The sequence below is a fragment of the Cinclus cinclus genome, chromosome 3 (assembly GCF_963662255.1).
Source record: "Cinclus cinclus chromosome 3, bCinCin1.1, whole genome shotgun sequence".
NCBI lineage: Eukaryota > Metazoa > Chordata > Aves > Passeriformes > Cinclidae > Cinclus > Cinclus cinclus.
This window is the reverse complement of record NC_085048.1, coordinates 101,385,745-101,404,920: the sequence shown is the minus strand read 5'-3', so window position 1 is coordinate 101,404,920 and position 19,176 is coordinate 101,385,745. Positions and strand designations below refer to the sequence as shown.

Here is a 19,176-nt window from a genome sequence, read left to right as displayed (position 1 = left end):
TTGTTTTAACACCTTCCCTCTTGATGTAAAGAAGGTCAAGGGATGTTGCTTTCATACTGTGGTGTTCAGGGTGAGTGTAAGTTCATCAGTAAAGCTTCAGAAAAGGAGTTTCTGAATAGTCACTGTTAACTGTGCAGAAAGAGGTGATGGGGGAAGAAATAAAATCTGAGCTTCCCTTCATTGACATTGTGAAGATTAAATATTGGGAAAAGCTGCTGTCAGAGGTTTCTGCTCATTGGGATTTCACATATGAAAACCAGGAGCTTTCTGGAACTCTGGAAACTTATTCCCAAACTGACAGACAAGCACACAGTATTGCAGATGAAAGACTGCAGACTGCTGTGCAGCTAAACCCTCTAATTTACTTAGCATATCCTCTTTCTGAGATCTCCTTGCAGCTGTTCATTGTAAATGATCCAAGGCAACATTCCCATGCTTGAGACAAGCATAGCAAATTTGAACTAAGGAAACACTTTCAGGAAGAGGTGAAAAGCATCTGAACTCAAGAGAAAAAGATTAACACCTCCTAGTTCTAAAGCATTCAAAATGTATGCACTGATTTTGTAGTTTCTACAAAAGATAAAAGCTCATGCATGCAACCCAAAATTAGTAAGATTAAAGAGTGAAGAATTTATGCATTTCTTTTAGAAACAAAAGCAATATCAGCCAGTGAATTTATAGATGTTATTTTACCCTTGCTGCATTTACATTATACTGTTAGACTGAGTTCAAATTTACTTTGAGAAATAATATTAAATATAGGTGAGTGCCATTATGAAGTGAGTGAACGACTAGTCCAGAGAAAGAGGATTAACAACATTTTTATAAAAAGGCCAAATTAAAGGAATATGAGAGTGGAGGGAATGGAGATACTAGGAAGTCATCTGGGAGCATACACTTTTTTTTTTTTTCCTCTTTTGCAGTTCCTAATCAAAGGCTTGGAGATATCTCAAACTCTAAGATCATCCAAGATGCAGACAGCTCAGTAACATCCTGCCAAAGCCCACCTGGGATCAGGGAACTCACTTGAAAAATGGAACTGAGCGGATGTCAATTTGACCAGGCAGGACATGGCAAACTACAGTTGGTATCTGCAGACTTTGTTGAAGGGTTGAAGGATGCTGTTTTCTGCCACTTCATAACCTCTGCACTTTCTGTTTGGATTGATAAAGTTTGGTAACGCTTTTGTTTTATTTTGCTCCTGTGAACTACAACTCAGAAACTCAATAAGCAAAGCAACTAATAACTTAAGATTTTAAAGCTAGAATTCTCTTTGAGTTTTGCTCATTTCATCCTGTAAAATTTACCTTTCCTCAAAACCAGTTTGTGCCTTCTTGCTTCCAACTAATCCCATCTGTTAATGGGAATAAAACATGACATGAAATACAGTGTGTTCAATATTAGAGTCTGAAAATCTGCTACAAGTAGCAATTGATACTGATAATTTTATTTCAATATAATTCCTATAAATCTTAAGAAGATGTAAGAAGATCATTTCAGAAGACCCCACCATTTGTGTATACATGCTCTAGAGCCTTTGTGCATGCCTCATGGTAAAGACTCACTGACATAAAGGCACCAATGTAATCAGCCATACAGCTCTTGTACAATATTTCTTTCTGCTCTTTTCCAGTCTCCCACTGTTATTCCAACCTGCCAAGCTGTCAGGGAAATAGTGTCACTTGCAGTAAGCTGTAACCAGACATGATATGTGTCCAGGTGCTCTCAAGTTTCCTTTGGTCTAAGTTGGTACCAGCTCAGTCCTCCGGCAAGAATTACTGGGATAATCCCCAGCTTCCCTAGTCCTTCACAACATCTCTCACAAAAAAAAATTAACAACCTGATCACTTAAATCTACTCATTTGTCATAGCTCTTTCCTTCTAGGGACCCTGGATTATGGTGCCTCACTGTTCCAGTGACCAGGTCTGGATGATAGATGTGCCATACAGCTTTGTAAAGAGGTCTTATGAACCACTACTTTGGACATATGAAGAGATAGAAGGATCTAAAAAAAAAAAAAATCAAACAAACATCCCTCCATCCCAAAACCTCACTTTTTTCACTTCTGAATGGCTATGGAATTTAGCAGAACATTTTAGTGATGTCCTTTGGCACACTGTTTTCTGTCCAGACAACAGTGTCCCTCTGTCCTTCAACCATGTTGCTCCAGCTCCCCAAATACTTCAGAACTATTTTGATTCTACCACTAATCCTGGTTTCTTTCCTTTGCTCCAGGTTTCATTAAATTTCCTTTCTTCTCAAGACTTCCACTTCTGCAAGGGAAGAGGACACATGAATCTCAGCCCATGGGTTATTTTGTCTAAGCGAATAATTGCCATCAGTGGAGAAGACACCTGTGAGCAGTAAACAGCTCAGAGGCTGACAGCTCAGACCTGCTCTCTGAACCAGCAGCTACCACAAAACAATTTAAAAGCAGTCACTCAGTCCAAATTAATTATATACAAGGCCAGGAGCAAAGAGCAGAATGATCTACAGGGATCTCCTGAAGGCAACCTGGCTGAACTGAAAAGCAGCACTGGTAAATTTTCCCCTACCTCTGCCCTTTCCTTCTGACCATGTAATAATTGCCAATGATGCAATGCAATTAAACACCAAGCACCTGATCAGTGCCATAGTAAAGGACTAAGGGAGAAGGAAAAGACAGGCTTGTAATACTTGCCCACAAGCCTTATTCTGTCTGGGTAAAGAAATCTTATATAAACAAAATTCCAACTTTTGGAACACCATTTTCAAAAAACATCTATGAAGAACAAATGTGTCCTCAGAAATGCCAGTGGAAAAAGTATGATAATTAATTCCCTCAGAATTTTATGATACTCTGCCATTGGTACTAACCAAGATACTGCTCAAATGTGCACAAAGCTAATGCTGCAGTTCCCCACTCAGCAGACCTCCTAAGATATACAAGACTTATTTTCATGTTGTTTTCCAGACCCAACAATTAAAAATAATTTTCTCATATCTCACAAATCCCATAGAGATACCAGGTTATTAGACAGTGAGTCAACTGCCTATTGCAAACATAACTCACAATGTGGAGTAAACCCCTGCTTTATAAAATTCACAAAAAGGAAGTAAAGGAGGTAGAGCTCCCACCAAAATAACACACAACCTGTTTGTTCTATGCCTGTCTGGTAGGTTGGGAAGTCACTGGAAAAATTTTGTGTTCACCTCTTGCACAGCCCAGTGCAAACTGTAGGCACACATGTAAAACTATCTAATTATTTGCACTAATTTTTTGACAGCAGATAGTTCACTGAAGATGTCAGATATCAAATCCATCACTCAGCCTGGGGGAAAATACACAGAGAGAGACCTATCAGTCTCCAACCTGTAAAAGCAACTGCAAAATCTGCAAAAAGAGGTACTTCTCATGATCCATAAATGTCTCGTTCTGTTATGTTTTCCTGTGCTAACTGCTCTTTTTGCTTGGCCAGATCATCTTTACTTTCCCCTCATTCAATTCAGTTTGTGTGTTTATGTCTCCCTTTTCAGTATCACATTTCCTTCCAACTATCTTGCGTCTTCATAATCAATTTTTCTTCTCCCTTTCCTCTTCTCTCTCCTAGTCTGATACTTGAACTAGTCTGATATTTGCTGACACCAATGATGTGGATTTTAACTTAAACCCCTATCAATATCACTCACCCCTGGCTACTACAAGAGAGCTACAAGAGAACATAAACCCATCTCCATATGCTTCTGCACTGGTAATAATAGCTGTTTTCTAGGCATTTCCAAAATAAACAGTATTAGCAACAATTAGATCTGCTTGAATCAAATCCTCCAATGTATGGTTACACCATAATGTTGCTTAAATGACACATGCAAAAGAGTATTTAAAATTTCATTACTTACACTGATTTAAAATCTCACATTTTTAAAATGCCATTGAGGAAAAAATCCTACAAACACATTCAGAGGCTAAATATTGCAGTTAAAAGTAAACCAGGCTTAAAATAAAAAGCTGGCATTTTAAAGGTCTGCAAATAGGATTAGATCTACCAAGACTGTATAAACATTAATAAGTGGAGCTCCATTCAGAGCTAATGTATCAGTGAGTCACATGAGGACCAGCATGAACTCTCTTTAATTTGCAACCAGAAGGCCTGGAGGTTGGAAGAGGTAAAACAAATCAGCAGAAAGGTTCACTAGAACATAGATTGGGATCTTACACTCTCAAAGCTCTCTTTTTGTTGGCTGCAGCTCTGTCTGATCACTGCTGAGCTTGAGTGCTCGTCCACTTTACATCTTTAGCACTCTAAAGATATTAAAAACTAAATTATTTATTCAAGCTGGTTGTCAACCTGGCAAATCCTAAGCAGCAGGTTTTTGGGCTTGGGTATTTCTCCTTCCCAACCCCCACTGGTGCTGAAAAATGACATGACAGTAGTGAATTAAATTATAGTCTTGTTTAACTGTTGCTGTGTTTCAGAGCCAGAGAGGATTTCTTTCTATTATGTAGTCCTGGCAAATGTTTTCTACAATTCCCCACTGATACTCTGGAATGTTATCCTGCTGTATCCTACTTGTAAGAGGAGCTCTTGCTTCTCTGTGTGGGCCACTGGCATCAGAGGTCACTGGGTGCTGGGAATAAAGCCATTCTTGGTGGAGAGCATTGTCTGTCCTGTCTTGCTGAAGGACATTGCAGAGGGAATGCATTTGAGATACTTCTTTTGCCCCTCAGCACAATAGAAACAGAGATAAAAAATATAGAACAAAAAAAGGGTTTTTTTGTATCTTGGGTTTTTTTGTCTAGGACTTTGGTTTTACTCATGATAACCAATGAGAAAACCTGCAGTGAAGATCAAAATCCCATTTGTAGTTTCAGAAAAAAAACCTTAGAAAAAAAGACCAAATTTTAGGAGTCAAAAATTTAGTGGAAGTTTAGAAAAGGAAAGGCTAACTGTAGCCTGAAATGTGATGTGAAAAATGTGAAAAATGACAAAGGGATGGTAGCAATACACCATCAAATCCTTTGCCAAAGTAAATGAACAAGTCACCCAGGCAGAAAACATCTGGATATGTGCAACCTCAATTTAGTCAAAATCATAATCTAAACAAGTCCACTGATAGCAGAGGGGTAGTTAAACATTCTACTACCTTTTGATAATCGAAACCATCCTCCCTTCCTAAAAAAAAAAAAAATAACAAACCTTTCAATTATCAAACTCTAAGGAAGAAACTGACAGCTATTGGAAGGATTCCATTAAAATTTCTCATTTCTTTGCTTTGCTAACATCTTTGCAAACATTTTTTTGTTTGTACAGAAAATGCAAGAGCTCTCAAATGACTTAATACTTGTAAATAATGGTAATATACAGTACACTGATTATATATAATATAAACACAGTGTATTTTGATCTGGTTTATTAGACTGATGCAAGGCGACACATTCTGCTGACTTTATAATGATATTATTAGTTTTATTGATATCAATGTCGAAACAAAAGTTGAAAGAAAATGTATTTCCAACTCTGTACCATGCAGTTTCTATAACATATGCATAACCTCTTCAAGAATTGTTGAAAAAAAATAGTAGTAGTCACTCTGGGAATGGTAATGGTGCAGTAATGGAATTCATTCTCTAACAGATTTTATATAAAGGCTGTGGAAGATCAGTGCATACATATCTTATTACACCAACCTAATTATATATTGCAATAGTCATTCAGTCAACACCTCTGTCAACTTATTTCATTATTATATTATCACTGATAATGAAGTTTTGAAAGTAATCTGAAACATCTGGAACTAGTACTATCAAAGCCATTGAATACAAAATAGCATTAACAAAATACTTTTTTTTTTCCCCAGGGCTAAGAACTTAATATAGATCTGGGGTAAATGTCACATTAGAAATAATTGTATTCATATATGAATCACCTTTCATGCCTTTTTCTGGAATGCATATGAAATTGAATAATTTATATATTTCAGCAGAATCCAAGCAATTTTTATGCAGAAAAACCGATACAGCAGGTCAAAATCAAAGGCTGAACAATATTAACAAGGTTAGGAAGCACCAAGGAGTTCCTAGAAAAGAATTCCACTAAGTTTCATTACAAATGATCACAATTAAAATGAAAATATCATCCATGTGTGCACCAGCAAATCCTAATGGCAACTAATTAAATAAATTCTAAAAATTCTAAAATTCCGTTCTCCTGTACCTAACAAAGCTAAAAAGCTCATTTTTAAAAATAGGTCAAGTCTCTCATCTCCATTCAACAGTGACAGTATTAAACTGTATTAAACAGGCTGATTTAAAAAGAAAGGGATTATCAGAACCCCTATTCGCACATAGTTATGCAAAAAAAAAAATCACCTCAAATGAAATTCAACAGAACCATATTATGCTGAAAACAAAAGTAAACCTGATAAACAACACAGACATTGTGAAAATAGTCTATGAAGTTTCTAAAAAAAAAAATCAAAGGGGAAACTGGATATGTAAAAAATTAAAACATGCAAAATGAAAAGTTTGCTCACCAACACCTTTCTAGTTTATATGAAAATTAAATGCTACATGGTGCATGTGATGCTCATTGATAATTTTAAGATGTACCTCTTGCTGACTGAGAGATCAACTGAGCTCAGCTCTCATGTACTGCAGAAGATAAAACAAACATGAACTAGCTTCCAGATAAGGGCTGGAGATGGAACTTCAAAATATGGAACCCTGGAAACAATTTGCACAGTAAAAATCACATTCCAGTGCCATTTAATAATGAAGGAATCTGGAAGAGATTATCTTATTTTTCTTGAACACACCATGCCCAAATATATGGACAACATTTTCGTAAGTGCAAAGAAAATGGGATTTAACTTTCAAGATAGTCACAAAGGCTCAAAATTAATCATTTTGAAGGTGTTATTCTATTGCTTTGCAGTTGGTTTATACCCAGACAGGACATTGTGTGTAACTGTACCACTTAACATGTGAGGATGTTAACAGTGCTGCATCACACATGAATGATAGCATGCCATCAATCTTAGTGCTTAGATCCCATTTTATTCTCTTATTCTCAAATGTTAGGCTGCTTAAATATTCTCATCCTAACCAAACAGATACCCAGAAAAAGAGCTCAAAATGTATGTTTCAATCCTTCATACTCCTGCTACATTTTGGCAAGGAATGACTCATCACCTGTCATATATTGTGTGACTTTCCTTCTGTAGAAGAAAATAAAATTAATTCCAAAGTTATTTGATTATTCATTATGATACTGACCATTATAAAAGGGACTACTTATTTCGACTGGAATGTAACAGAAAACAGCAGCTCAGAAGCAGCTCATTAACAGACCTATTGATCTCCTTAAGCCAGGTTTTGAGAAAGAGAACACATGCAGAATCTGTGTTTTTTCCAAATATTACAATTCAGATCTTTAAATTACACTCATGTGTGTATTCATCCCAAGTTTTGTGTTAATACGAAGGCATGCTGGGGCTGTTAAACTGTGCATCCTGCCCTAATTCAGCCAGCCAACAAGGACTTTCATTCAAGCAGCACTCACAAAGTAACACTGAAATGTGCTTGTCCAGGGGATCCAACTTTAGAGAATGCTCAGTGTCCTCTTTTGAATGTTCATTGTTAAAAAAATACTTCCTAACTCCACCCAAACAAAATGCTTCCAGCTTAGAGATTGAACACTCCAGAAGTGTAACTTCAGTAGTCACCAGTGGACACTCCTCCCTTCCCTTCCCAAAATTTTTCAGGAAAAAAACCCAACAAAATTTATGTACCACAGAGCTCATTAACATCTTTATGACAGTCTCCACTAGTTGCAGTACTCCATTTCAGAAATAATATTTCTGCAAAGTATTTATACTGTGTTAAACTCCCTGAGCCATGCTGAATGCAACCACAAGTACACCTGTTTGTGTCATATTTAAATTCATAGCCTAATTCAGTTACAAATAATTAGCTATTTACCACCATGAAGTTGACATTACAAAATCAGAAAGGGGCAATATGATTCTAATCATTTAACAAAAGACAGAGGCCTTAAAAGGAGGAAAGGGGAGAAAAACCAAATAAACCCTAGTAAGGAAACCCACAGTAAATCAAATACAATCAGTTCTGCTTGCCCATCATACCCCTGGACAGCCCAATTCCTTTGTTTTTCTTCACAGACTTACATAATTTATTGCCATATATATAATTTAAGTCTATCTTTTACTTTAATAGCCTAAAGAGGAGAATTATTTAGTCAAAATAGCATGAGTATACAGCCCTGGTAATACTGTTGTGACCTCGATTTCTAACACCTACACTGGAGCATTACTATAAGTCATGAAGTTTTTTCACTTGCAAGGACATCTTAATTATCCCACCCATGACATGAATGTTTTTGGAAGATAAAGTCTGTAATTAACTTGTTGCCAAACTATGTTTACTGTCCCTGAAGGTCAATTCTAGTATAAAGACATAAGGACACTTAACGTTGGGATAGGTGCATTGCAACTGCCATCAAACATCAACAGCAGCAGCAATGCAGAGTAGGAAAATATTCTAAGCACCATAAAATGACTGTGCTAAAATAAATCTCTGCTGCAACACATAAGGCTTGCAACACATAAGTACAACTAGAGATATTGTGCTTGACCCATTGTAACCAGACTTGTTAGAAATTCCACTTAATCTTAGTAGTCAGTTGGTAACAGGAGAATTTGCTCAAGACAGTCAAACAAGATTGTTCCTGTACTATGGAAATCTCAATTTGCTGACTGTCCTTGTTGGGAGAATATAGGTTTTGAAGCTGTTTTTAAAGATTATACCAAAACAACTGTAAGAACTCATTGCCTTGTTTCGTGCTGAATTTAAACTAGAAATTTGCATACCCCAGTTTGAGTACAAAATCCGTGATCTGAAAAGGGCAGGGTAAGGATGCATGAGTTTAAGTGTAACAAGGGGTTTCATTAGCAGTGCACAAAGCCATGAAGGGCAGCTCAGCACTCCTGGTACAATTCCTATACCAAAGTACTCCCCTGTTCTAGGCAAAGAAGAAACTAACCATCTTTGAATAAAGATCTCCTATAATACCTCAATTAGTTGTGTACATGAGCTAGGAGAGGTACAAACAGGAAAAAAAATGACAAATAATGGAATAAAATTAAGGGTAATTATAATAAAGAAATATACGTAAAGCACTTCTATGCTGTTGTGCCCAGTCTCTGACTCACATCATCATCATTATTCTGTACTTTAACAGGAAACCTAACAGACACTTGGCCCTTCCTTTACTTTACGCTCTGCTTACAGTCAGAGACAGATGGAAGGAATGGAAGGCAAAGAAAAGCACCTAAGAAAATAGCTGAGGAATAAAATCATCTTTGCCCAACCCGACCCACTCTTTCATCCCATGCTCACAGCATGCTCTCCTTCATGTAGAGGAATAGGTAACAACTGAGAACTTGTGTTTTCCTCAAAGTATTGGACGATACAGGAACAATTTGTGAAGAAATGGCATATGGAAGAACCTAAACACAGCAAACAGGCAAGAGTGAAAAAAGTAAACAGGAAAAAGAAATTTGGATGAGAAAATAGCAAAGAAGAAAATGTTGTCTATTCAGATAAAGGAAAGGAAGGAAGGCTTCAGCTACAGAAGGGAAAATATTATGAATTTAGATAGGGAAATAAACAAGAAATCTGGCATGCCAGAATCAATGAATGTTAAGACCTAGAGGTGGACGGGGAGTCTGGAGACATTCACATCCAGGTGTGACCATTAACACTGCACTGAACTAGTAAACAAATAAGTTCTTTAGGCATACAGCAGACATTAAAGAAGATACTTTGCATTTGTGCCTTTAATGCAAAACTAGTTGATTCAAGTCTGTGTTGTTTGAAAAACTCCTGTATGTCAGCACTTAGATACTGGAATACCTTGTCTGTGTTGAAACATGGACTATTTGCTGGTTTCCATTGAGAATAGATTGGATTACAAATTCCCCCACTCAGTTACCAGAAGCCTTTCCATCAGCTGGAAACACTTTTCAATTCATCTTGGCAACTTTTGACCTATGCTAGTTACTTTTGGAAGGTGAAACCCATCAGGATCAGGCATGGATAAGCAATTCTCCACTGAAAGCATGTCAAATAGACATGCAGCCTCCCCTGAGCCAGAATGCAGCAAATGTGCATTTCTCAAGAAGGGACACTTAGAGCTGTTCATATTAAATCAAATAACAAGAACTTATATCAGTCTGCATTTGTCTTGTAGCTCAATGTAGGCATCACAAATGCTATTCATTTTCTGAAACAATATTGGAGAGTGCTGTTCCTGTGCTGCCCATAGACCATCTAATTAAAGACCACAGCATATTTAAGCAATTGAGAAAATAAATTGTTTGTTTCTGCAGCACAAAATGAAAAATCTGACTGCTAGGAAAAATAACTCACGTACTGTTACATTGTACATATTTGCCTGAATACGATGGTATAACAAGCTATTATATGGTAAGAGAAGGCTTCAGCTAATCTCAGCCCAGCAACTTTCCATCTTCTTCCTTCAATACTGCCAGTGGTCCCCCTGAAGTGTCAGGCAGCTGCAAGTTGAGTTTGGACTGAGCTCTCACCTTTGTATGTGAAATGGAAGATCAGCCTCTACGGATGCCTGGAAGCTCATGTCACCTGATGCCATACCAGTATTATCCTACAATACGGCAGGTGGAAGTATGCCCAAGTCCTTCCTCATGTTCTTCCCATCATTACCCTTCAACATCCATCCATAACTGATTTTTTTTTTTTTTAACAAGTCACCACAAGTCCAGCTCCGAAGACTCTTTAATTTCCCAGATGATTTCCTGACTTGTTGCTTGCAGGAAGGAAAGCTTCTTCCTGCAGGCTGGTTGCACCCAGCAGAGAATACAGATGCTTTGTTGCAGCAGGAAGGAGAAAATCAGAACTGAAGTCATTATTCCCTTCACCACCATCCCTCTCCATCCTCTGTGTAAACTCTCTGACAGCATTCCCCTCTTATCTTCTTCAACAGCATCAAGAAAAATGAAAAGGTCAGACTTGAAGGCTTGTATGTGGCCTTTAGATTAGACAACACACTTAAAAGAAAAACCCAAACCATAGACAGAGCAAAATATTTTTTTAAATCACAGAAGCACAAGGTTCAAGGACTAGATTTGCTACCTTAGCTAAACTACATGTACTTTAATACTCCTCCACAAAGAAATACTTAATATCATGTTTCCCAAAGTGACACTGGAAACCAACCACAGTACCAAAATTTTGCTCCAGTATCCAACATATTGCAGATGCAAATCCCCACACTTTGGAACACCTTGTTCCTTTATGTTGCTTTTCATGCAAAGATAGGGATGTTAAAAATGGAAGATGTAAGTTCTCAGCTTCAATCTGGTCAGGGTTTTCTCTTGTATTTTTTGTATTTAGCATCTCCCTGTTCAACTGTCTTTCCCTCTTTCACATACCCACATTTCCTTTTCTTGTTCTGCTGGAGGCTATTTGGACAATTACACAGTAAGTGCAGACAGTGCTGTGAAATCCTCTAAAAAGTTTAGAGTGGGTCAGACTCAGGGGGATCACAGGCTACCCCTCAATTTCACTCACAGCAAGAGCCATAGGTAAAGTTTCCCATGGAAATAAAAAAGGAATGTTACTAAATTTTCAAGCTCCAGTGGTATGTGCCAGGACATGTCCACTGGATGATGGATTGCCCTACACATGGATCATCAGGGGTTTGTTACCCCAGGCTTCAGCCAGATGAATGGAGTAACTTTTAGACTATTCATAAGTCTTCCATAATATCAGCTTTTAGGCTTTCAGTCTTTTAAAGACAATTATAAAGAGGTTTGGGGTAAAAATACATGGGCCTCAGTATTGCACCAACACCATACATGATCGAAAAAACTCGTTATCTAAGATTCATCTGTTTGTCTAGAAAACAAAGTCAGTACTATCAGGAAAGGGAAACGTCTATGATTAAAATCCAGCAGTATCATCTCTCACAGTATTTGCTTGAAGACAGCAAAGATTCAGCACTTGATTTTTCATCCATCTCTTTGAAATAGTGTTGCAGAGAAGCCATACCAAAGAACACTTATGTAAAAACACATAACTTTACAGTCAATGTTGTTATGTTAAAACCATTCTGCAGTTAGTTTAGTTTTAGGGTAGAAAAGCAATTCAGCAGAACATGACACAGGATGACTGGACTAAGCACAGAAAGCAATTTCTTTTAAACACATGTAGATGCCAAGCCAATGATCTGCAACAGCTCAATGGAAAGCCAACATGCACTTCCTGTTGTCCTAATGGACTACTTTAAACATGAAAGAAATTAATGCATTTTTTCTGCATGAAATCTCCCTTTGAAGAGGAACAAGGAAACCGCCCAGTTTTCCAGAATGTACAGAGTAATTAAGCAACTCAAATCATGACCTCCCTGACAACCCCCCTCCTCACCATCAGTCCTACCCATCAATGAAATCACTGAGGGAAGCCCATCTTGAGAGGTACTGTGGGATGCCTGGTCCACATTATATTCAATTGTTCAAGCCACAGCCACAGATAAAATAATAAAACTGTTAGGGCATAGCACAGAGACTACATTCCAGTCTCATGAGCGAAGCTCTCAAACAAGGAAAGAGCTGTTACACTATTGCAATCTACTTAAAAATACCAATAATAAAATGCTATGCCTTTGAGTATTATGAACATGGAATTAAGTTATTTATTCAAAGTACCACATAACAGCACTAAAAGCAACAGGCACAGGCACTTTTTCCATATACAAATGAGTTTTGCATGTAGCTAGCTAGTGTCTTGCCATGTCATGGCTGCAGAACGACAGCAGATACTTATCCACTCAGCCTTAATTAATTTACTCCCAAATGAATACTGCATTTAGAAGAAAATGTAATTTTATCCCGGAAAATCACTTCACACAAATGGGACAAACTGTTACCTCATCTAATTTGTACCTATATTCTAATCATACAGAGACTAACTATAAAAGAATTCAAAATTATTCTAAAAAATATGCAGCTGTTATTGCACATAAATATTCCATCTTCCTCTCTGGAAAAAATCTTTCTGAGGCAAATAGCAGACTTGCTTAAGGCTTATTTTTCTTACATCTCACATGGACATGCCTAAAACACTCATATCACTTTTCCATCAAACTTTGCATCACCTATGTGGAAATATCTACAAGTTCAACAATGTTCTGCTGCTTGTGTTCTGCTATTTTGGTGTTTTAATTATGTTACTTCACATGGCAGAATGAAGTTTGACATTAGTATGGAATCTAATAAATCATCACTTTAAGAAAATGCATTCCCTTGAGGAGAGGTAATATGGGAGGTCATATGGGAGTGCCTGATTTAGCTTCAAACCTTGTTTAAAAATCTTAACTGTCTTCAGAAAGTTAGGGGTAGCATTGTGCCTTCTGAGACACATAAGAAGCAAGTTATATGTTAGCCCTTTTTGCAATTTTTTTCTATTCTCCGTGGTGAAAGTTTCTGAAAAATAATACTAGCAGTCAAAAATAAAAGTTGAAATAAAATGTGAATTCAACAGTGCTGGCTCTGGAAGAAAGGCATGAAAACACAGTGTCTCAGATATACAATCAACATAGTGCTAGAGATATAGAGTCCCTAACATTTCCTTCTCCTTTTTAATTTCTCTTCATCCTTTCAAAACATTTTACCGAAGAAATGGCTGATGATATAATACAAAAAACCAGTATACCACACATAAACATGAAGAAACAGTTTTACAATGATATTCAGTGATTCAAGATGTCAGAAGCTTACACAGACTTTACAAATAACAAAGCTAATCATACTGCAATCAATTCCATTACAATTCTTTTCTTAGAATGCTAATTGTTCCTTTTGTAATGATGAAATCATGATCCCATAGTATCACTCTCCAAAGGGAACCAATCAAGCTGGTCTAAGTGTTTATTTGCTAATGAAAGTTAAGTTGGGGCAGCAGAAATTTTGCACTTGCATGGCACAGCTTCCACAGCAGTGTGAGCTTATGCTTTGAATGCAGTAGGGATGCACACAGACAGGGATTGGTATCAAACCCTGTGATAGCAGCAGACATTCTGTGGTCATCTGCAAAGGCTCAGATATTTCTCAGTTCCTTCTTAAGAGAGCTGCAAAAACGAAGAGGAGGAAGTGTGCAATTCATTCAAAGGAGAAGGTGGCAGTGCACAATTCTTTAAGGAAATCTGTCCAACTCTTTCTGTTGCTCTTGCTAATTCTTTCAGTTTGTGCATTAAGGACATGCCGAGGAGCTCCTTTCCCAGGACACTCCTGGCCCGCTGAGGAGTGGCAACAGCAGTGGATGCTCAGCTTCATAAATGAATTAACACTCTGCACTCCCTTTTCTATGTTTTCAGTCTATTGATAAAGGGAAGACTTGGCTATTGCCAACCACTCTACTTTTCCCCAATGCACTATGAAGAGTATTTCTGCAGACTAAAAATCTGCACATCAAAATGCAGATCTCTGTTTCTCCAAAGGCATAATGCATGAGTGCCCATGGCCTTACCCAGACCACCTGGGTTTAAGACACAAAACCACTCAGGCAAGTTGGCAAATTGGCAAAAAGGCAAATTGATGCCACTATTTTTTGGCTGAAAATGAGAAATCTGGGATCCTATTTCTACAGGCAAGTGGGACATGGATCCTTCTCTGCTCTGTTGTAGTACACTCTCTCCAGAAGAACCAGCATGTATATGCTGACCTAGGGTTAATGAAGCCACTTCTTGAATACTGGCCTGTGTCACAGGCTGAAGTAGCCCATGGGGTCCTGAGCTGGCCTTAACTCACCTGGGTGCATATAACACACACTAAATTAATTTTGTCAGAGATAGAAAAAAGAGAATCAATATTTACTCCAGGATCAAAATGCTTTTCATTTAAAGAACTCAGCAGTCTAGGAAAACGAGGAGAAATCATTTTGTTCCAATGATAAACAAAAGCTTCCTCGCCAGCAGACACTGGATATTGACAACAACATGTGAGCATCACAGCCTGCATAGTAATAAGATGGCATTTTGCTGCAGTGGATTTCTATCTTGTAGACTTCTCGGTTTGGATCTAAGAAGAAATATTCAATAATCAAAATATAGTATTTTCCATTAAATAGCAAAATTAAAATAATTACAGTCAACAAACACTTCCACATTCCCCACAAAAGCTTTATTTAATGTGTCCTAATTGAAATACTGAGGCTATAAATAAGGACTAATAAGTTACCCAGTGATTCAAAATGCAAGGAATGTGAAGTTTAGGGGTCTTTTTGAAACTATTATTTTACTGCAATTAAGTTGGTAGTGCACCAAGCTACCACCAAAAATGTCACACCAAATTAACTTCCTGTTTTATTAACCACGGCAGGTCAAATAATTTTTAAAAGCGAAGGTGTCTTGGTAATGAGTCTTAACTCAAAGAAAATAATTTACAATGACATGGGTTCCTCCATTCTGCACGTACTTAATAAAACATGCTTGGAGGGTCAAATTCTTATGTCATCTAAAAATTATTCTGATCACTCTCTATTTGAACTGTATTAATTCTATTTCTAATAGAAGACCCAGTTTTCACCCTGTCATATCAAAGTGGCCTTTAATGTTTCAAAGGATGTCATGGGCCAAGTGTGATCACCTGCTACATCACATGGACCTCAGCAGTGACTCTGTCACAGGCCAAATCAAACCAGGTCCTGTTAGCCACACACTGACTGCAGCATGTATGAATAGTTCTGCACCTCCAGTTTACAAAATGGACTGAGTTGGTATTTAATCAAAGAACATTCAAGTGAACAGCAGCTCTCTGCAGTTTTTGGCCTTTTTATATATTTTAAACACTTGTGTTCAAAAAATAGTGTTTCCTTAAAGATACTGATCGCATCTATTTCTTCCCAATGCTCTTTAATCAAACCCAATCAAATCCATAATATTGCATTTCATCATCATGCAGAGTGTTTCCTATGTGTTGGACTCTGCAGTTATTTCTGATTGCTGTTTATCTCATTTTTCAGAAAAACACTACCTGTAAGAGTGGTCAGTGAAAATAAACAGCACCACTGATGCAAGAACTAGCTCTTCAGCAAGGACGAGACCAAGTGTAGGCTCACAGTACGCAGTAGGTACAAGGATAATAACCTGATTTTATAATACTGAACATTAAAAAACAGATATTAATACAGACTGAGAAGGCAGTGAAAACAAGATTAAAATAAAATCAGATATTTTATTTTATTTTATTTTATTTTATTTTATTTTATTTTATTTTATTTTATTTTATTTTATCAGGGGTTTTGTGGAGGCTCGGGAACTCCCTGAGCTGAAAATTGGTGGGAATTAAGACAACACAGTGGAGAGGCACAATCTACGTTTGCTCTGTTCCTGCTCTTCCCTTTGCACTCTTTTATGATCATTAAGAGACTTGTTGCTCTTTTTTCTCTTTTTTCTTTTCACACCATTCTAGAAATACAGCAATAGCAGGCCTCACACATGGAGAGGACCGTGTAAATTCCCAGTCCCCAAACTCATTTAATAAAAAATCCTCCAGTTGAAGACATAACAGATATTAAACTGATAAAAACATATGCTACACTTGATCTTTGCCAAAAGGTCAAGAAGCAAACACGAATCAGCAGACTCAATGGTTTCTTGTTCTGACTCAGTGCACACGCTGAGACTGAATCATCCCAAGATTTTAACTCCACAGTTACAAAAATTATGCAGCTCTATCACCCAGATTTATTTCAAAAACCTGCAGACAGACTACAGACCCCCAAACAACTCACTCCAGTATCTCAGTAAGCTCATGATTTGACACACACACAGAAACTCTTTCAGGACAGGAACTTAGGAAAGTTAATGATGCCATGTCTACCCTCTCAAAATATTTCAATCTTGATCTCATTATTTCTTCTATGGGAAACTAAATAAATAGAGAAAACACCTAGCCCTTCTCTCTGACCTCCAAGATCCTGCTGCTTGGATGCCCCAAACCCCAAATATTTAAGGAATCTTCTGTTTTCTAAATCATAAAGGGTTTTTTTTTTAGAAACACATCTCCCCTAGACAAGCTATTTCACAAAATTCTAAAAATTTGAGTGAATTTTTAATAAATAATTTATTAAAATCAGAACTACTGCCGTGCATTTTCTTAATCCTTGCCGGACTTATTAGAGAATCTTGCACACTAATTCAAAGACTAAATATCAGTCTTGCTAAAGCACAATTACTCGGTATCAAACTCCACCATAAATTAGCAGAGAAATTGTCTGCACATGAAGAGCACTAAGCCAATGTTGCTAATACATCCAAAAACCATCCCTGTGCATGAAAGCAAAAAAAAACTTTTGAAGTTAATGAGTAATAACAAAAGATATTTTAGTAACTTAGAAAAAGACAACTATTTCTTTAAAAATATTTTCATTTTCAAGAACACTTTGTAAATAAACTTGGAAACCTTTTTATTAACAATGAAATTTTCAGTCACTCATCATAATTACTAACTATTTGTAAGAATACAAGAGCAGGTCACAAGTAAAAGGAAAGGTATTGCCACAACAATACCCATTTAATATCCTGATGCTGGTGCTCCAAGCTGCACAAGACAGTCAGCCAGATATAATGCAATTGTTTAACTTTCAATAAAGAGTTTTCAGTACATTGGTATCAGCAAATCCACCAGATTTTAATGAATCAAAATATTTTAATAGCACAGCTTTGTTATTTTGTTTAATCACCTTTGCCTAAGGCTCTGCACAACATTTAAGCATGTGCTTAATTTGCTATTGAAGTCAACAGAACGAACAGTGAATATTGAAGTTAAGCAGGTGCTTAATGAGATTTACTGAGTCAGAATGCATAAAACCCAATGTGAGCAGAGTCAAAGCCCCAAGGTATTAGCCAAGTCCACCCCGAGTTTCCCTAGAAATACAGGACCTCCGAAAGGTGACTGAAAATTTTATATTATTATGACATGTTTACTGCACACCCATATGTCTGAAATATTTATGTAGCTAAACACATATCAGACTTTGTAGGTCTTTGAAGTAACAAAAGAAAAAACTTTGTATTTACCCTAAAACGCTAACTGGAAGATTGTGTGGAATTTTGTTTGGTGTCAGGCACTCAGGCAAACTGTGCAATCTTCCCACACCTGCACATGAACATCTGCATTGTACCAGTTGATGCTTTTTCTCATTAATGAATTAAATTAAATCACCCGCATGCCTTTAAGCCCCTTTCTTTACTACCAAAGACTACCACTTCTTCCTAGAGCAGGGGAGCTCAGTTTAACAAACAGCAACTCAATGAGCCTTGAATGAAGCATATAAAATATAAAATCGTACTTTTCTATTTTCTGTGTCATTTAAATGGCCTAAGCAAACATTTCATTTAGTTGCAACTAATAAATATTTTCTTGACAATCAATATTAAAGAAGAGGTTTGATTCCAGGAGAAAAATTCTTCAGATTCCATACTCACTATAAATGTTCAAATCTGACTTAACAATATTTTAATTCTTCTCTTTTACCCTTAGATGGAGGATCTGTTTTTGGCATCAAATGTCACTGAGACTACCTGGGGTTTTTTTGTTCTATACAGAAAAAATAACAATGATTTGGAGAAATATTTAGCAATTTCTCTTAACATACAGTCACCAATCCTTTCTCAAATATGCTGTCAAAAACAGCAAATCTGTTGAAGAAAAAAAAATTAACATTTAAATGTTGAACAGAATTGTTACTTCAAAATGGCAGTCATCAGCATGGAAGGAGTTAATCTTCCCCACTCCTTTTCTAAGAGTAAAAAAGGCAAGGAACAGCTGTCACTCAGGTGATGAATACAAGCTGCCAGCCTTTTAAACAGCAGGTACACCATTTGAGCTCTGAATTAATTAGCATTCAGAAAGTCTAAACACGGCTTGATAACTCCACAAGATGATTTTTGTCCCTTCCTGCAAATTAATACTGCTATTAAGATGAGCAAGGGCACAATGCAGATCGTAATTGTACCCATTAAACAAAGTTTCACAAGTAATGAATTGGAAGCTGTTGCCAAGAATGCATCAAGTCAAATAAAGCCTTGCTGCAAATAACAGATGCGCAGGAATCCATCTTCACTTTTCCACGGTGT

At 37.0% G+C, this 19,176-nt stretch overlaps 1 protein-coding gene and 1 non-coding gene across 2 annotated transcripts in view; both read right to left on the bottom strand.

Moving 5' to 3' along the window:
- The window catches only part of MACROD2 (mono-ADP ribosylhydrolase 2), an 869,266-nt gene that overhangs the window by 452,199 nt on the left and 397,891 nt on the right, over positions 1–19,176 (bottom strand). The gene's annotated exons all lie outside the window — the stretch shown is intronic.
- Positions 16,548–16,666, bottom strand: LOC134042839 (U2 spliceosomal RNA). The gene has a single exon (XR_009933104.1). It is a non-coding gene; the product is annotated as a U2 spliceosomal RNA (small nuclear RNA).